The following is a 19,997-nucleotide window of genomic DNA, read 5'->3' on the forward strand; positions in this document are numbered from 1 at the left end:
AATTCAAAGTGATATCATAGTAAAAATACAAAATTTTATAATTTTACTAAATAAAAAAAGATAACTCTGTGGACTCCAGCCAATAATTAATAGGTAAACAGGTAGATAACAAAGGCAAGATAATTAGTTGGCATCAGAATTCTAAAAAAACTACATACAAAATAACGTACCAGTAGAATAGCATTTTAAAATAATACAGGGAAAGAAAATGTGAACCATGGATTTTATAGTCAGCTAAGTTTTCATTCAAGGATCAACAGTGAAAAGTAGTTTTATATTCTCAAATCCAATTAAGAGATGAATGGGGACACTTCAGCAATAAGAATACTGGTGAGCTTTTAATATATTTAATTGTAGATTTAACACTAAAAACTGAGGTGAATGGTGAAATAATAATGTTTTATGATGATATATGCTACATCGTATGTGTTGTATGTTCTGACAGAGTAGAAATAATGCAACTAAAAATGAGATGAGAAGGGAGAAGGAAGAGGGAAGTTACTGTTGTGTAGGCAATAGGTTGGAGTTAAAAGTATGTCATCAAAACCACAAATAACATCGCAACATGTTAAAAAGAAAAGCAGGGAAATTTAAAAATTTTAAAAATAAGTAAAAAGCCTACAGAAAATACAGTCTTTCTTAAACACCAAAAGAAATATTTTTTAATAAAAAGAGCCCCCAAACCACTTCACATACCACAAGTATAGAAAATACAATATACATAGTAATTATTATATGAAATAATAAGAGAGTTACAATAAAACATTTCACATATGAATAAATGTGAATGAATCGCTTAACTCATCTATTAAAAGGAAATGATTTTCAATTTGGCTGACAAAGCAAAACCCAAATATATTCTGTATACAAGACATACACTTAAAATAATTCAGAAAGGCTAAATATAAAGAGATGGGCAAATAAATACCTGGCTTCTAGAAAGAATAATAAAGCAAAGCCAATACTAATATCAAATAAAATAAACTTTGCACTGTGTTAAATGTGGGAATTATTGTTTTTAATGCTAAAAGCCTCAGTTCACAGTAAAGTTCTAACAATTGTGAATATCTATGTACCAAAATAACACAGCAATGCCTTTGTAAGCAAAAACTACAAGAGATATAAAAAGACATAGAAAAAAACATATTAACTCTAGGAAATGTTAATACATCAGAATTAGTGTGAGATAAATCAAGTAGACACAAGGACAGGATACAGAAGTCCTAGAGAACCTAACCAGTAAGGTAGATATTATGTTTATACAGAAATTTACACCCAGGAAAATAGTGATTGTACCTTCTCAGGCACTCATGGGACAACCACAAAATCTGATCATATATTAAGTCACAAAAATAAACTTCATAATTAAAATTTGTACACAGTAAAGTTCTAATACATAAAAAAAATAAAAATTACATAAAATTTTTAAAAAGACTAAGAGGTCATTTTAACTAGAAAAACCAAAAAGTGTTTATTAAACAATTCTTGAGTGAATGTGGAAATACAAAATAAAATCAAAGGACATATTAGAAAGAATAAAAATGAAAACACTAAGACACATACATGTACATCTGTGTATGTGTGCTATATATACATGAGACATGAAGAAGCAATCAAAAAAATTATATAGTCTTAAACACTATCCAAGAATATGCCTGAATTAGTTAATTAATTAAATCCTCTGCTTAAAAATATAGAGCTATAAATTATAAGAGAAACTAAACCAACAGAAAACACAAAGAAGGTAAATAGAATTTAATCAGTTCTGACTTTTAGAATGTTAATGTTTAAGAGACTCAAAAAAAGAAGAAAGGAAATAAATAAAACAAATAAGAAAGGGTAGAAAATCCTCCAACTGAACACAAACAGAAATAAATGACCCAACATATTTCAAATAAATAACATTTGAATAAGTAACGCCAACTAATGGGAGATGGGGGGACATCTAACTCCAAAAACTGTTAAACACGGTAGTAGTTGGGTTGTATGCCTTCAGGCTAAAGAAAAAAAGAACTCTAAACAAATATTGAATACTAATTAGTATGCTTTCTTTCCATCAAGGCCTGGGTTAGTAATAGTGAAACTATTTTCTGTACATTATAAGATTGAGCATATAAGTAAATATATTATAAATATGGGGATTATATTTGTCATTGGTAGAGAGAAGAGTTTTAAACATGGAAAATGAGGAAAATAGAATGAATTCTACCAGTGAACTGGAACTAGAGGTATCGGTGTGAATCCATAGTTTTTAATATGGCTAGTTAGCTGTATAGATGGATACAGGTAGGGGTGTGTGTGTGTGTGTGTGTGCGCGTGCATATATTCATCTTTATAGCTATTTCTAGCTCTGTTTTCTGAAAAGGACAAGGAGCAATGATCCCCTAGTAGGAGAGCAAGTAGAACAAGTAGAACCCAGATCTTGATCTCTAATAACATTCTCCATTAAAAGGAACTGGGACTTCTAGAAAAAAAGGCTGATTCCAACGTTACAACAAAAAAAGTACAAGATGAGCCTGAAATCTCTTGTGCTAGAAGTGAGGGAGGTGTTTAGAGAAGAATGTGGACATGTCAAAAGGGCACTGTGGCCACCATGAAGGAGCTTTCATTATCCAAGAATGGAAAAATTTTAGTATTAAACTAAGGACATAAGAATTATAACTTACTGAATAAAATAGAAATACATGAATTCACTTTGATATAAATTTGAAAAACAGGGAAGAAGGGAAAATTCTTCCTTTTAGTAGAAACCCAACTGATAAATGAAGAACTAGATGGAATTAGGAAATCACCATCAATAACCATCATAATAATAATTACTAAAAGTGAGAATTATCACTGGATGCTAAAATGAGTAGATGAATTTTTTAGAAGGCACAGAATATTTTCAGTCTCAAAGTAACAAAATATTTATTAATTAAAAAGTGAAATAAACAACTCTATAGTAGATTTAGCAGAGTCCAATGATGAAATCAACGTCACCAGTAATGATATATATATATATGATATATATACACACACACACACACACACACACACACACACACACAACATGTGCCTCCTGATATAATTCCCTGAAAAGATCATTACTTCTGAGGTATTCTTTTTAAAGCTTCATAAGGTGAATCTAATCAAAAAGAAATACCAAACAAACCCAAACTGAGGGACATTCTATGATAACTGGCTTGTACTCTTTCAAAATGTCAATACTATGAGACACAAAAAAAGAATAAGGAACTATTCCAGATGAAAGGGAACTAAAAGTACAACTGAATGAAAACACATGATCCTAAATTTTCTTTTGTTATATAGGCATTATTGGGGCAGTTGGACAAATTTGAATAAGGTCTGTAGATTAGATAATTGCATCAATATCAACTTACTGATGTGGATAATTTTCCTACAGTTGTTTAAGAAAATACCCATGCTGGGGCACCTGGGTGGCTCAGTCGGTTAAGTGTCCGACTTCGGGTCAGGTCATGATCTCATGGTTTGTGGGTTCGAGCCCTACATCGGACTCTGTGCTGACAGCTAGGAGCCTGGAGCCTGCTTCAGATTCTGTATCTCCCTTTCTTTCTGCCTCCTCCTGCTCATGCTCTGTCCCTCTCTGTCTCTAAAAATAAATAAACATAAAAAAATTAAAAAAAAAGAAAATACCCCATGCTTTTAGGTATTTGAACTATTTGTGGGTAAAAGGATATTATGCTTATTATTAATTCTCAAATGTTTTGGAAAACCATATATGCATATGTATATTCAGAAAGAGGTAAAAAGATAAAGCAAATACAGTACAAATGTTGACACTTAGGGAACCTGAAGTGTATATTGTATTATTCTTGTAAATTTCAGTAGGACTGAAACTATGTTTAAATGAATGAATCACTAAATACATGAATGGATGAACAAATAAAACCTTTTCATCATGCTCACTACTTCCATCTTATTTCAAGTCTACCAAAGTCTTAGCCTGGATTATTGTTTCTCTACCCCCTTTCAGTCTATTCTCAACAAGATAGCCAGTGTAATCCTCTGAAAGTATAAATCAGATCATGTCACGGCTCTGCATATAGCTTTACTGAGGACCCTGGCCCTTTTCACACTGCACTGAAATAACTTGTTCACATATCTTTTCAACCACTAAACTATAAACTCCATAAGAAAAGTACGGTATTTTATTTATGCTTGCCTCATTTCCCCCTACACACCCATCCGAAGACTGACACTCCATAAATGTTTATTTTGTGAAATGAATCTATTTAACCCCAATTATGGGGAAAACACATGATCATGCAATTGCTACAATTTTCACTTACTTTACAAGTTTATTAGATGTTTTATAATATTACCTTAATTTGATTCACGCTGCTTTGATCAAACTTATTTCACACTTCTTATTGCAGGAAAATGATACAGGGCTTCTGACTTTAGAGTTCCACTTAGAGTCTTTCTCTGCTGCCTGATCTATTTGAAAGTCTTTTCATGGCACAGAAATGTTCTCCCTGTTGACAATTTCTCCAATCTTTAAATAAGTAGTTTCTGATTCTTTGTATAAAAGAAAAAAGGTGTCCTGTGTAATGGATATTTCTGTTCTTAAGGCTTAGATTATTCCAGGAGAAGAGAAGAAAAGGACCATAGAATATTTGTCTATTCATTGTCTTTGTATCTCAACTTTCCCAAACCAGAAACCCTTCCTATACTTTCAAAGTACCTTAACATAAAAAAACAAAAACAAAAACAAAAACAAAAACAAAACAAAACAAAACATTATAAACTTAAGGATTTTATTTTTGTCTTTTCTAAATTCCTTGTTTTCTTATAATTTTAGGATTTGATTTTTACCAAGGGCTTACAACATGTGATATCCCTAGATTTTGTCAAACTGTGACTCTAGTTGTATCTTCCAGATGACTGGGGCACTTTAAATTCTCCCTAGCTTTGCTCTAGATGATAGAAACACATCGTCCTCTGGCAAAGTCTCCCTTTTTTTCTCTAAACTGGCCCAGGCTCCAAGCAGCTGTTTTCCTGCTTCTCTTTTACTGATACAAGTGATCATTATATCTCCTCAGTATGCCCATAAATTTTCAGCTCCCTATTATTCATTCTGCATTTCATGGCTGTGTTCACTTGTAACTATTGACAAAAATGATTAATTATGGAAGTAGCAACAGATTCACCATTTGCAAAATATATGCTATCACTAATGACGCATTTGGTATGGGAACATAAAGAACTAACTCTTGAAGATTCTGTTTCTTTAATGCTGGACAAAGTGAGACACATAAGTCCCACTTAGACTCAAGCCAAGAGGGGTAGAGTAAAGCCAAAAGAGCCACTCTTCCTCCTTGCTTAATTTCTGTGGAATATTCCTGGACCTTTTGCCTTGTCCATCAGACAAGAGCAACTTGATTAAAGGTTTCCACTTGGCTTAGTGTGGGTCCCCCACTAAACACACCCTGAGAGAAATACTTTGAAGGTCACCTATTTAGGTTGTGCACCCAGAAAGCACACACAAGGGAATGGGAAAAGTGAAACAAAGAAGAGAGAAGGCAGTAAAGGGTGTGTTATGGCTGCACTGTGAGCAGCTCGGACTAGGACCCTGAGGTCCCACCAAGGACCCAAGAGGTACCATATAAAACATGCTTCAGAATTGTCCCATAGGGGGACAGGGACACTAAGCTATTTATCCACTGACTTCTATTTGTCCCCAAGGACATGAATTTGAGCCTAGTAAACTGTGGCATCTAAGAAAAACCCTCAGAGAAGTAAACCTCAGAGATATGAAGATGGAACCCTTGAGGTAGGAATTTGATAATGGCCCTGGGAACTGTCCAGCAAGGCTGCAGGTGAATAAGAGGTTATGGGGCAAGACATCAATGGCATCTGCTACAGTTTCCTAGCATTATTTTAGAGGCTGACCCAGTATAAATGCATCATCTCTGAACACAGAGCTGTTCAGTGAACACTTGTAGAATCAAATTCACTTGAAAAGTATAAATCATTTATAGAAATCTTTGTGTTTTTTAGTAGTGATTTTAGACTTCAAATTCATAGCCATGGCACTATAAAACCAGCACTTTATATAATACATATAAAAGAATACACAAATTGATAAAGGTTATTTGCAAGGTCAACCTATAATTCCAAAACAATGAATAAAAATAAATGTGTTAAAATTATGTTTTTCTTTTATTTTTTCCTTTCTGAGTAACTAATTTGTTTCCTCTTTGAAGGTTTGGATTAGCAGGAAAAGGCTAGGAGTCAAGTATGAGTGAGTCTTCTTTGTGGAGTTTTTCCACATGTTCCAAGCTCCTGTTCATTTTCTCATTCTTTTTCATGTGTATGCATATGGGTGTATTTTCTTCTTTTTTCTTAACCACATCCTCCGTCCTGCTGTTATTCTAGTCCAAGCTGCTGCCATCTTTTGTAGGTGAAATACAATGGCCACACATGATTTTTTTGTCTATCATTGCTTTTCCCTTTAGACTCAAAACTAAAGAGTTAGAGAGTTTGCTCAAAACTTTCTAATAACTTCCAGTTTCACCCTAAATAAGGACTAAAGTCACCAAAATTACCTACAAGGTTACGTAACTTGCCTTCACTCTTCCTACTCACCAGCACCTCTCTGGCCTCATTTCATATTTTCAAACTGCTGTTCCCTTCACTCATCCACCCCAGTTACTCCCTGCTTGTTTCTTAAACCCACACTGGACATGCTCCCACCCTAGAGTTCTTGTACTTTTGAGTTTTTTCCTTTGGAATACTCTTCCCCCAGATATCTATAGGGCTCCCTCCCTGTCTTACTTAGGACTGTTCAAATTATATCTTAATGCTATTACAATATCCCTCTTCCCCACCAGTGAAAGACTTCTTACTATACTTCTCTGATATTTTTTTCATCTATAACATGTATCAACATCTAACATACTAGTTACTCTTTTCATTTATTTTTTTATCTGCCTCTCTCCAAAAATCTCCCCCTAGCCTAGATTTTTGTTTTGTTTTATATTTTAATTAATATATCTATAGAACTTAGAATAGTGCTTGCTGTATATTAGGCATTCAATACTTACATGTTGATTGATCACATTACTTTCAATACTAGACAGTTGGGTGTTTATATCTATACATATGATTTTTTTTTAAATAGCAAAATTCCTTTTCACATATAACATAGAAATAGTAAAATTATTCAGGATCTCAGAACAAGTTATTTCAATTTCACTGCATCAGAGATAAAGAGGATTCTTACTGAAGAATACTGTTTAATATATATTAAAATTTTGTCAAATGCACATTAAATTAAAATCTTGGTTTGAGGCACTGAATGTGAAATTATAATTCAATATTAAGATATATGTAGTATCCACAAAGATGCAGAAAGAGACTAAAGTATGAAAACACATTAAGAAATACTAATGAACAACCTAATGCCTGTTTGCTAAGCTGGGAATCCTATTCAAGCTTTAGCACGTATCAGTCTGCAGCTTTGCATCATGGAATAGTGAGTGACCAGGAAAAGGCAAAGAATATATTTCCTACATTCCTCACCATTTTCCCAGTGACCCTTAGTCCTATGTTCTCTATGAACTAAGTTCTCTATGAACTAAGACCCTTAGTTCTCTATGAACTAAGACATTAATAGAAGTGTGGTTCAAATCCCATGAGCCAATGCAAGATGTACAATGCACATGCATGACTTCTGCCTTGGCAATTCTATGCTGTATTCCTCACAAAGTCATCATCATTTTCTATAATCAGGTACTATAAACTCCAAAGAATAAATACAGAAAATATGGGGGAAGACATGCCCTGTTGAGTGTAATCTTGTAATCTGAGAACTGAAGTACAATAGTGTGCTAGTTCCCTCTATCTCAGACCATTATCCAACCATGGACAGATGCCACAAATCCCAGAAAATAGCTGGGAAGAAAGTAGGGAAACTGGAGGGTGATATTACAATATAGGTATGTGTGTATACGTATGTGTGTGCGTGTATGTGTGTGTGTGTGTGTATGTGTGCATAATACTAAATATATTTACATATATTTATTGTATATAAGGATATACAATATGATGTATAATTACATATTATGCTACATATAATATATAATACTTAGTTAACTAAAGAACACAGTTAATCATTAATTGTACCATTAAGAGAATCACAAAAAATTCCAAGAAGCACTAATTTCCCAAGACAAAGAAAGGAAAATAGAAATAACTGAAATTTAGCCAAAAAATTAACTATTTTAACTATTTTGAATTTAAAACAAAGAAACCAGTTAGCCAAACTAAATTTTAAAAAATTGTCCAAAATTCTATGCTAGATAATTTAAACATCCAGTATATGGAGAAATTAATGTCAATGGTAGCCTATATATCAGATATGCTTACTAAATATATAAAACATTTCAATTGTCTTAATAGTTATATAATTACATATTAAAACATTGACAAGAGAATTTTAACCTATCTAATTACTAAAATCAAAGTGACAAGAGCCTAGGCACTCATCGAGTGTTGGAGGGAATACGTAAATAGCTATGGTTAACATTTTATATAGAGTCTTTGTCAATATGATTTAAATGCTTTTTAAAAATGTAGATTACAACACATATAAATATATATCAATGAAATAAGATGATGAGTGTGAAAAAAAGGCACCTGCATGGATGTTTTCTGAGCCTCGCTTAGAGTTCCAAATACTTAAAAAATAATCCAGGGGCGCCTGGGTGGCTCAGTCGGTTAAGCGTCCGACTTTGGCTCAGGTCATGATCTCACAGTCAGTGAGTTCGAGCCCCGTGTTGGGCTCTGTGCTGACAGCTCAGAGCCTGGAGCCTGTTTCAGATTCTGTGTCTCCCTCTCTCTCTGACCCTCCCCCGTTCATGCTCTGTCTCTCTCTGTCTCAAAAATAAATAAAACGTTAAAAAAATTTTTTTTTAAAAAAAGAAATGATCGAAATAACCATTAGTACGAGATTTTCCAAGCAAACAGTGATACATCTATTTAAATAATTATAATGTATCCATGATACATCAATAATGATAATGAGAATATATACATATTTATATTTGAAATATTCAAGATACATTACCAAGTGAAGACAAATTAGCTTATGCATTACTAGGTATAGTACAATCCTGCTATTATGACTATAGGAATTTTACTTTAAACAGTATCTATAGAATGCAGAACATCTTTTTTTTTTTCTTTAGTTATCTTTAGGGTTTTTTGTAGTATTTTTGAAAAGTCCACACTTTCTATCTTGAACAATATTCTACTTGTGTAATATAGAAATAAAAAAAAGATTTATTTTTTAAAAAAATTTTTTTTAACGTTTATTTATTTTTGAGACAGAGAGAGACAGAGCATGAACGGGGGAGGGTCAGAGAGAGGGAGACACAGAATCTGAAACGGAAAGAGAGACAGAACATGAACGGGGTAGGGTCAGAGAGAGGGAGACACAGAATCTGAAACGGGCTCCGGGCTCTGAGCTGTCAGCACAGAGCCCGACGCGAGGCTTGAACTCACGGACTGCGAGATCATGACCTGAGCCGAAGGCGGCCGCTTAACTGACTGAGCCACCCAGGCGCCCCAAAATAAAAAAAGATTTAAAAGCAAGAACTGATTGAACGGTGGCATAACCCCTCCTTGAAGTAGATGGAACTTTAACCAGATATCCAAACTCCAAAGATATTCAGCATTTAGAAAGACGGGGATTTGGAAATCAGCAACAAGAGACCAAATGGGAAATAAAGGGAGAGAGAGAGAGAGAGAGAGAGAGAGAGAGAGAGAGAGAGAGAGAGAGAGAGAGAGAGATGAATGAGGCTGATTGCTTTAAGAACACTCAGGGAGACTTCCCTTTTAGAATCAAGAATTTATGTTGTATACTACACAGTTAGGGTCTGTTTCATAGCTCTATATTCTCTTTCATTGATTGTGTTATCAATTTTTGTTCCGTTTTATAGTAATTTTTAAAAGTTTATTTATTTTGAGAGAGGGCGAACATAAGTGGGGAAGGGGCAGAGAGAGAGAGTGGGAGAGAGAGAATCCCAAGCAGTTCCACACTGTCAATGCAGAACCCAACGTGGGGATTGAACTCTCTCACCATGAGATCACGACCTGAGCTGAAACCAAAGTTGGACGCTTAACTGACTGAGCTACCCAGGTGTCCCAATAATAATATTTAATTACAGTTTAATGTCTAGTAATCTGCTTCTCCTTACCAATCTTTCTTGATATTATTTTCTCAGTTTTATCAATTGTTCTTCTAGATATAAAAGTTAGCATCACTTTGTCAATTTCCCAAAACAGTCAAAGCAAAAACATTATCAGGATCTTCCTTAGAATTTCATTAAAGCTATACATTACTTTATAAAGAAGTTAAGTGATATGTTTGTCTATTTTGATTAAAATACCTGGAATATCTTTACATGTATGTCAACGGTTATTTACCTCTCATTATTATGCAGTTTTATTATTATATATTACAAAATTTTGTTTATAGATCATATTTTTTAAGTGGTGAATTTCCATTTTTAACTTTTGTTTTTGTTCTGCCAGCAGAGAGGAAACCTACTGATTTTTTTCATTTAATTGTATTGGTCTACCTTTATGACATTTTAATTGTTCTACAACTCTGAGTTGTTTCTTGGTTCTTCAAGATTCCTCAATAGGTTATTGGAAATAATTATCTTTTCATCTCTCCCTCTGTATACATATTTTTTTCTATGTTACTGAAATGCTAAAATAATAAATAATAGTGAGGCAAAGGCAAAAACAGGTCTCAGTACAGTTTGTTACTGACTTTCCCAAAAAATCAGGTTTTAGATCAACAAATTCTATTTCCCCCCCATTAAATTATTCTTTAATCTTTATTATTTGCTATTTGCTATTTTAGTTACTTTCATTGTATTATTACTAATATTGTAAAGTGACTTTATTTTTAGTTTTTTTTTTTAACAACAATAAAATTATTTAACACTATGACTTTCTCCTAAGTATATTTTTGGTTGTTGCTGATAAATTGTATCATAAGGCAAACTGCTTATTGTAATTTTAAGGCTCGGTTACTCTTTGGCCCATAAGTAATTTAGGATGAACATGCACACATATACGTGTTTAAGTATTAAGTGTTTTTCTCTGGTTTACAGGTCTTCAAACGTACTATGGTTCCTGGGTTCCTTTCCATTGTTGATTTATTCTTTCTTATTACATTCATTCAATATCTAATAAACCATCTTTATTGGTTATTTGGGTTTGATGTGTGTATTCTTTAGGGTTCATGAATGTAAGCAAAAGAAATTTATTGTGCTAACTACTACCCCCTCATTCCCTCAAAAGAGAAGAACTGAAAAAGTTTATAAAAAAATAAATACATACACACATACATACATACATACAAGAACTAAAGGGAACTAAGTAACAGTAAACACTGCCAAGTTCCTGAGAACATCTGGCTAAGACCCTTTCTCTGATAAATGTGGACTTTAAACCATACTTCAACAGGAAACAATTTCCTACTTGGTCCTCTGCCTTTGCATTATTCCCTCCAAATTCAAAGTTCTAGGTGGGCATGTCCATTTGCTAACTTCCCCAGAAACCACAAAAACAAACTAACCAATAAAAATGAACAACAACAAATAAACAAACAGCAAACAAACAAACAAACAAACAAAAGCAGACCTTTTCAGCTCTGCCTCATGCTAAATTTCATACATTGCTGGTTTTCCCCTGGAAAAGAATATTTCTTGGATGCTAGGCAGTCAAATAAACAACAAATGTCCATTTTATTATATCTTTTACGGAACCTTATAATTACATTTTGTGGCATGACTAAATTTGAAATGTTTTTGCTTTTAAGTATAGAACACATAAGTGCTACAAACTGATGTTTCTGAATTTACATCAGTGTATTCAGAATCCAGTTAAGCTGTATATGTGATGAGGAAAGAGGGGGTACACAAGATAAGGTATCTTCTTTTTCAGTGTTTATTCCCCTATACTCAAAGTCTTGAGTATAATTAATGGTCAAAAATGACTATCTGGAATGTTCATGATTATCCATTAGAAATGTTACTTTAATTAACTGTTAATAATTTTCTGGTGCTGTAGAGCTGCATAACAAGAGGCGTAGTTTTACCTTCCACTGATCATAACCACAGTAGGATGCCAGAAACACTTGCCAAAAAAATGCTGCATTTAATTTCTAGTTTCATCGATGGTACCTAAAAATTATAATTAACATGTAGTGCTACAATGAATTCAAAGTTAAGACTAACTTGAAGTACAGCCAAGTCATCACTATTGAAGCCTTAATGGGTTGAATGTATAAAAGAATAAATAACAAGTGACAAGATTATTCCTAAGTAATTTCTATATGTTGAATTGAAGTTGGGGGACTACAATCAAGATAGGTCGAATAAACACTACAAGGATTGTGGAATTACAAATTGATGCAATGAATTACAGTCACTGAGTTCATGAAAGTGACAGCAATAGACAAAACACTGGGTAAAGCAGTGTGCAATGGAATTGTTCAATTTCATTAAGTACCATTTAACCCATCAACCAAAGAGACAGAACTACAAATCATGAGAAGACTTGCCACTAGCATTCTCAGCTACCAATCAAGGGAAAAATAACTTCATTTTTGACTTCCAAATACATACTCCCAGTGCTAACACTTTGACTTAATTATTACTTCAATTTAAAAAGAAATTGTTGAACTTTACAGGTGTCAAATATCATGCCTTACAACATACAACTAGAAAGTGACAGAATCTGGATTCAAACTGCATTCTATCTGACTTCAAATTCTATATTTTCTCTAAACTGTACTCAAGCCAGAAAGGGTAGAGGCAATGCACTGGGATTTCCTTTTGGTCAAACATACTCTATGATTAAGGTGCCATCAGTATTCTTATAGGATAACCCTCCCTCTTCTTCAATGTAAAGAGGTCCCCAAATTAATTTTTCCCAAGAGATCACACCTAGGTTCTATCACATCTAAAAATGATGATATTCATGCTTCCCTTTGATTTTAACTTCCTACCAATCATCTATCCATCTAATTTCATGGCAATTTGAGAAACTGTCAGTCAAGAGAGAGAATGAAAAAAAATCTGTTCAGTTTGGAATGTATTATATGATTTTAACTAGGTATTAAAATAAATTATTATGTTTTAGCGTATATTTATCTTTACTCTTCCCTAAGAACATATATTATGATAAAGGAGACAAGATGATGAAGCTGAAATTTAGAGGGTTTTCATTTTATTTGGGACACTATCAAACTCAGTGTCATGGACAGATGCTTAAAAATGCCTTTCAATAATCAGGTTTTATTAATGTCATTAAATAAAATAGAGATAGCATGTAGCAGTAAAGAGACAAGACCTTTGATGCAAAAAGGAACAGGGTTGCAATCTTAAGATCACCACCACTATCTCTGAAAAATTTATTTAACATCACTGTTTTTTACTGTCTTCATCTATAATATGGTGAACATATTCTCTAACATGCAATATTGTTTGTGATGTTTAGATCATGTATCTAAAGTAACTGACAGAATATACTATTATTTTTCTTACAGCTATTATTAAAGAACATAAGAGGAACTGAATTGTCTATCCCTAAATTTCATACTCTCCTAGATGATAATTTCTCTACTAATAATATAAATACTTTCAAATTGATACAAATTACCCACTTAAGCAATGGAATAAAAATTGAGTAAACATATGGGGAAAAGTTTTTGAGCTCATGTTATTTTTATTCAAAGGATAAATAAATAAATAAATAAAATAATATTTTATTGCTTGGTATTAAATTGTTCTAGGATTGGTCCCTCCAATCCTAGAATTCAATCCAATCCATACAATTCAATAAAACAGAATGCAGAGAGGGGTGTCTTAACTATGATAAGAGTGAACTGTTATTGAGAATATTCAACTTTTTCTAAGCATTTGGTTAGACATTTTACTTATTATTATGCCTACTTACAGCACAACTTTGTATCTTTATTAGATTAAATTTCAATGAACTACATGAAATATGGAGTTATTTTAAACCCATACGGAACTGAAATAATTACATAAAACTAATGTATATGTATGCTTCAGTTAGAAATACACAGTAATTAATTGTTGTTTCCATTGATATACAACATTTTTTTCAAAGCCTGGCTCCCATATACAAAAATAGTTTATCCACTGCTGGCCACTGTAATACTATTTACGTTAACTAAAAAGGATAAGAGGAAAAGCATGACATATTTGTGATATGTATACAAAGATTTTATGTTCTGTATATGAGATATATAAAGAAATGCAGTATTTTATAAGTTAAATCACAATCTTTTAAGATCTTATTACATTAAATTAACTTATTTAATATGATTGTTTTATTGTGTATTAAAATATAAATTTTTAATTTTTAGAAAACAGTGGATTTTTCAGGCAAAATGCTTTTCGCATAAAAAGAAAAACACATGATTAATGATTCCACCCCTCTTATCTCCCTTCCTTCCATCGTCTATTGAGCACCTATTATGCCAACAATTGCAAAATTAGAGAAGAAAGATCCGAGTTACATGATAGGACAGATATGAGTAGGCAAACACCTGTAACATATAACCTGCTATAAGAATCTAGAATATATTAAGTTCTTATACGTATCAGTCAATCTTCTACTTCATATGATTTTTCATAACACCTTTATGTATTGGTATTTCTACTATCCACATTTCACAAACGAGAAAATTGAGGCACAAAGATTTTAGATAATTATGGCCAAAGCCACACTGATAATAAGCAGCAGAATTTGGGTTTGAATCCAGTCAGAATGTGTGCTCCTGCTATGCTATACTGTCTGATATAACTACAAGATATTTTAGGATGTAAGCCCATGATTCATCATATAGAAAAACAATTAAGTACATTTATTTTCTCAAATGTATCTGCTTGTATCAAATTGCCTATATTTGAAAACTGCTGATTAGTTTATAAGGCCAATACATCAACCTCAGAAAATGAAAAATGCCTAGCATAATTTTAGCAAAAATGGCTCTGCATAACTGGTGGGTGAATTTGAAAATCCAGTATCCAAATTGATAGCTACAGACCATTATACATGTTTTCCCTTAAGAGTTTTGTATCTGTGAGGCATCATTTGAAGCTCTAAGAGTTGCTAAATCTAAGCAATATATCTGACTTGTGAATCACTGAATTACTGCGTTAAGCCAATATTTTGGGAAATATAGGGATATTAAATCATCTTTTCTCACTGAAATGTCATTTTAACACTGTTCTAATTTTCAGTGAGAACCAACAAAAATTAGAGGCCACAAAATAACAATATGGAGTTGAGGTTGGAGAATCAGCTTGTTTACTGATTCTGCTACCGACCAGTCGGCTGATCGTGGGCAACACATTTCACTCTTCTAAGCCTTTGTTTTCTTCAATTCCTAGTATATACAATAATGGTAATTCCAGTCAGCATTACAGTGATGGCACATGGGACGTATCCAGTAGTGTTAATCATAAAATCACCTTTTGAAATAATAAACTTTGGTACAAAAGGCCAAAACTCTACTTATATATAGCAATTACTACATTATTTAAAAAAATTTTTTTTACATTTATTTATTCTTGAGAGACAGAGACAGAGCATAAGTCGGGGAGGGACAGAGAGAGGAGACACAGAATCTGAAGCAGGCTCCAGGCTCCAAGCTGTCAGCACAGAGCCCGACGCGGGGTTTGAACTCACAAACTGTGAGATCATGACCTGAGCTGAAGTCGGATGCTTAACTGACTGAGCCACCCAGGTGCCCCTCCATTATTTTAAAATAGCTTATCTTTCTGTCTACATGGCTTTATATCTTTATTACCACTGCATAGTAATTAATAGACCACATGTTCACTGATGGCAGGGACTCTGTCCCAGTCAATAATCGAGAACCCAGTATGTTGCCTGGCACAAAGAACGTCAATAAAGATTACTAAATTGAATGTGTCTAAGGAATAAAACCTAGAGAGAGAAGGTGCAAGCTTGGCCTTTATGTCCACATTCTAGCTTCCAAATAATGCCAGGCTCCTCTGAGAGTTCACGAGATCCTATCGGGGGGAAACCAACAGGTGTGTGCAGGGTGCAGGCTGAACCACAGAGATGACGTTGGGCTGGGCACCAGACATGATCAAGCAATATAACTCCTTTGGTGAGTACTTAGATTCTCCACTTTACAGGACTTCACAGTCATCAGTTACTGGATCTTTTGGCTAAAGCTAAGTCAGGACAACATCAAATGCTGGACAAGAGCCTGTAGTTAGTCCAGGGGGCGAGGCATAGCCATCAAAGGCAGTCTCAGGCATGAATTCTCTATGTCTGATTCATCACAAGAGACAAAATGTCAGCAACTCTGCTGCCAGCCCAGCTCTGAACAACTCATAGAAGTATAACTCATCCTATCCTATGCTTTACTGTACAGTGAGCACATTCTTTAAAAAAAAAAAAATCAAATGGCTTAATATTTTCAGTGGACTTGTGAATGACTAATAATCTCATTGCATTTATTTTAAATGGGCTTCCAAATCACTGATGTATATTAGGTTTTTTTCATGTCACTTTTTGAGAGGGCATTATAAGTTTTGATTAAATGTCCTATATTATATACATCATTTTCTGGCAACGTTCTAATCTTATTTTTCAATTTTAATATAATACTTTCACTGTTTCATAACTTTGAGAAAAAATACTTTCTGTATGTCGTCCTATGAAACAGAGCAAGTTCATGAGTTTTCAAACTGCAAGCTATTTAATAGCCTCCATTTGGTAATTATAGAGATTTATATCCCTCTCCTCATCTCCCACAAAATTCAGAGCTGATCTGTCTAGTTGACTTAGAGACTGACTTAGAGGTCTATACATTCATTATCCTTGACAATAAGCTGTTAGATTAGGTTAATGATTTAAGACTAATATATGTTTGGAAATGGGAGAAAGAGGTTTAAAACTAATTTATAGGAATATAATCCACTGGTCATTTTCATGTTTCATCAAAAAATATTTTAGAGGATGTCTCAATAGTAATTGATCACATTGAGGTGACAAAATGGGCTGTCCTTGTTTTACTAGGAAGAGAAGGAAGCTATTATCTCCTTTTCGGTTCAGACTTTCAGGGTAACCAGACAGTTTATCATTTATCAAAGAATTAAAATAATCTAAAAGTTCGAAAGAAGAAGTACACTGGCACAATACGGATGCAGCTAATGTTACAAGTCCAAAAATGTCACCCATCTCAGTATGTTGTGTACTATCACTTAGAAGATGGTATAGCTACCCTGGTTTTCTCTTTCAAAATCTTTTTTTTTTTTAATTAAAAAAAATAATGCTTATTCATTTTTGAAAGAGAGAGAAACAGAGAGTGAGTGGGTGAGGGGCAGAGAGAGAGGGAGACACAAAATCCAAAGCAGGCTCCGGGTTCTGAGCTGTCAGCACAGAGCCCAACACAGAGTTTGAACCCACGAACTGTGAGATCCTGACCTAAGCCGAAGTCTGATGCTTAACTGACTGAGCCACCCAGGCTCCCCTTTTTCAATATCTCTTAATATTCACCAACAAAAGTAAATTTATTTTTAACTCCTGCATGAACCATTGGGATATAAAATAGCAAATAATTTCATAGTATATTAACAACATATAACATGTACTTTTAAAATGCTATACAATTTTTTTTTAATCTAGTTTTTTCAAGGTTTCTTGGGTTTTAAATAAATGAGGTGAATGAGAAACAAAATCATAGAAGTGCCTAATGTGACTTTAATAAAACAATTCTGTTTTAACTCTAGAGTTGTTGTCATATGCTATTTGTAGAATTTTATATTAACATTTTAGTTAATAACTTGCATTGTCTAATTATTAATAACATAAGTAAATTTCCCTTTGTTTTACATGTTAATTCTATATCAAATTATAGCAATTTAAGTATATATATATATATTTTTTTTTACCATCTGGCTTGAAAATGTTTTCAGAAAATAAACTCATCAAATGAATTATATTTCTAGTCAATCATACACTTACTATTATTTATGAATAACATTTCATTTACAACAAAATATTTTAGAGTCCTTTTCCTAGTATTAATTAATTTAAAGCTAGCATACATAGTAATATAAACTTTAATTTGCCATTAAACCAATTTAATAGAGAGATAGATTAAAGAGATACTTTTGGGATTCAATCTTTCTCTGCACATACATTTAATCCAATGCTATGCTACCGTATACTAAAGGCCCTGTGCTGTGATGAATCTTTTTTCTGCTCTCAGAGATACTGTGGGGAGTTAGAACAATACAAAAAGAGCTCACAAATCAGGTAGGAAGGTCACCATCAGAAAACAACTCTGTGCATTTAAGGCAAATATATAGAGGCAACTTCTTTTAATAAGAAAGGTTTTATTTCTAAGCACTAGTGCTTCAGTTTTTCATGAGAAAAAATAAATAAGAGACATGCTTTCTGAGAACATTCAGTTGCAGCACTTTCAGAGAGAAGGGGGAGAAAACCCTGAAATCAAGAGAAAATGAACATAAAATTTGGGTCACTGCTAAATTAATATTTTCTCTGTGGGTTTTCCTTTACCAGTTGCTTTTATATGCACTTCACATCTAAGTATTTAGGCTAAATGCATTTGAAAATCTTGCTTTTCCACTGATGCTCCATTAGCAGGAGTGAACTCTGCTATATCAGGGTCTAAGCTATTTTAAAGCAAGGAGAAGGTTGCAGGACTTTTGTACTCAATAACAATTCATTCTGATTTTATTCTTAAGTCATGTCTGACATACTTTTCCCCCAGTGCCTTTTGACTTCTGCTTCTTCAGAAGTCTAAATTTCTGCAACATGTGAAGTTGGTGTCTAAGACATTTATAGCTTTCTTCTGTAGTATGTGAACCTGAGACTTCTTGTGTATTCATCCTAAATTAGTTTGCCTCAGATGACTAAATAGGGCCTCCCATACTGAATTGGATTGCTAATCCCACCATCTGTATGTTCATCATCTTAATCCTTTATTGATGTCAATCATGTGTCATATATGGGAAGATAAAAGAGAGAAATTACAAGTTGCATTTCCTTAGTGACCCAGGAATCAGAATCTATGGATATTTCGGTGTTTTTTTTTTTTTGGTTTTTTTTTTTTTTTGTTTTTTTGTATAGTTTCCCAGAGTCCTTGTTTTCTTTGCTATCCTCATCAAATATTGCTAAGAATGGATATGGAGATCCTGTTTTGCATATCTTGGAATTTCTCAAATCACTAAAAATCTGTGCTCAATAAGCCTCTGTGTTATCTCTTGTCTCTCCTCCATCTTCAATCCCTTCCCTTCCCTTTGCTCTTTCCCTGAAAAAATAAACCTGTTGTTTCCTATGTGAACAAAGGGGACCCTTTGTTTTTCTTCTGACCCTAGAGCTACAGCCTTTTCTCCTCTTCAACTTCACTGCTAAACTGTTTGAAAATGTAGTTTCCCCTTTCTGTCTCAATTTATTTATATCAACTTCACTTTTGAATCAACAGTAATCTGGGGCTGTCTGGTTTTAGCACTGAAAATCCCATGACCCAGGACATTCCTCAGCTGTGGACAAACTCACACAGCTGGTCACCTTAGACACCTCTTCCTCCCATAATCTCTACCTCAAATCACTCTTCAAATTCTGAGAGTTAAACTTCCTGCCTTTAAACCATTCTCTTCGTTTGTTGTTGTTAGTTTCCTGGTTCAAATTCCCATCCACTCACAGCCTGTTGTACCAACTTCCTCAATGAAACAGACTCCCTTACTCAACTACCATAATATATTAGTCTTTCTAAAAGGCAAATTTGATTGTGTTACCCTGCTTCCTTGACATTCTAACAGATTGCCCCTGAAACACTATAAAACCTGAATCAGGTACTTCATGACCTTGTCCTTGTCTATCTGAATACTCTCACCTGCTGTTTCTTCTTCTGT

General features: G+C 33.6%; 1 protein-coding gene across 2 annotated transcripts in view; it reads right to left on the reverse strand.

Moving 5' to 3' along the window:
• Positions 1–19,997, reverse strand: part of SPAG16 (sperm associated antigen 16) — a 1,004,062-nt gene that overhangs the window by 366,977 nt on the left and 617,088 nt on the right. The gene's annotated exons all lie outside the window — the stretch shown is intronic.

Source organism: Panthera pardus, unplaced genomic scaffold (assembly GCF_024362965.1).
Source record: "Panthera pardus isolate Hobbes unplaced genomic scaffold, ASM2436296v1 HiC_scaffold_10, whole genome shotgun sequence".
Taxonomy (NCBI): Eukaryota; Metazoa; Chordata; class Mammalia; order Carnivora; family Felidae; genus Panthera; species Panthera pardus.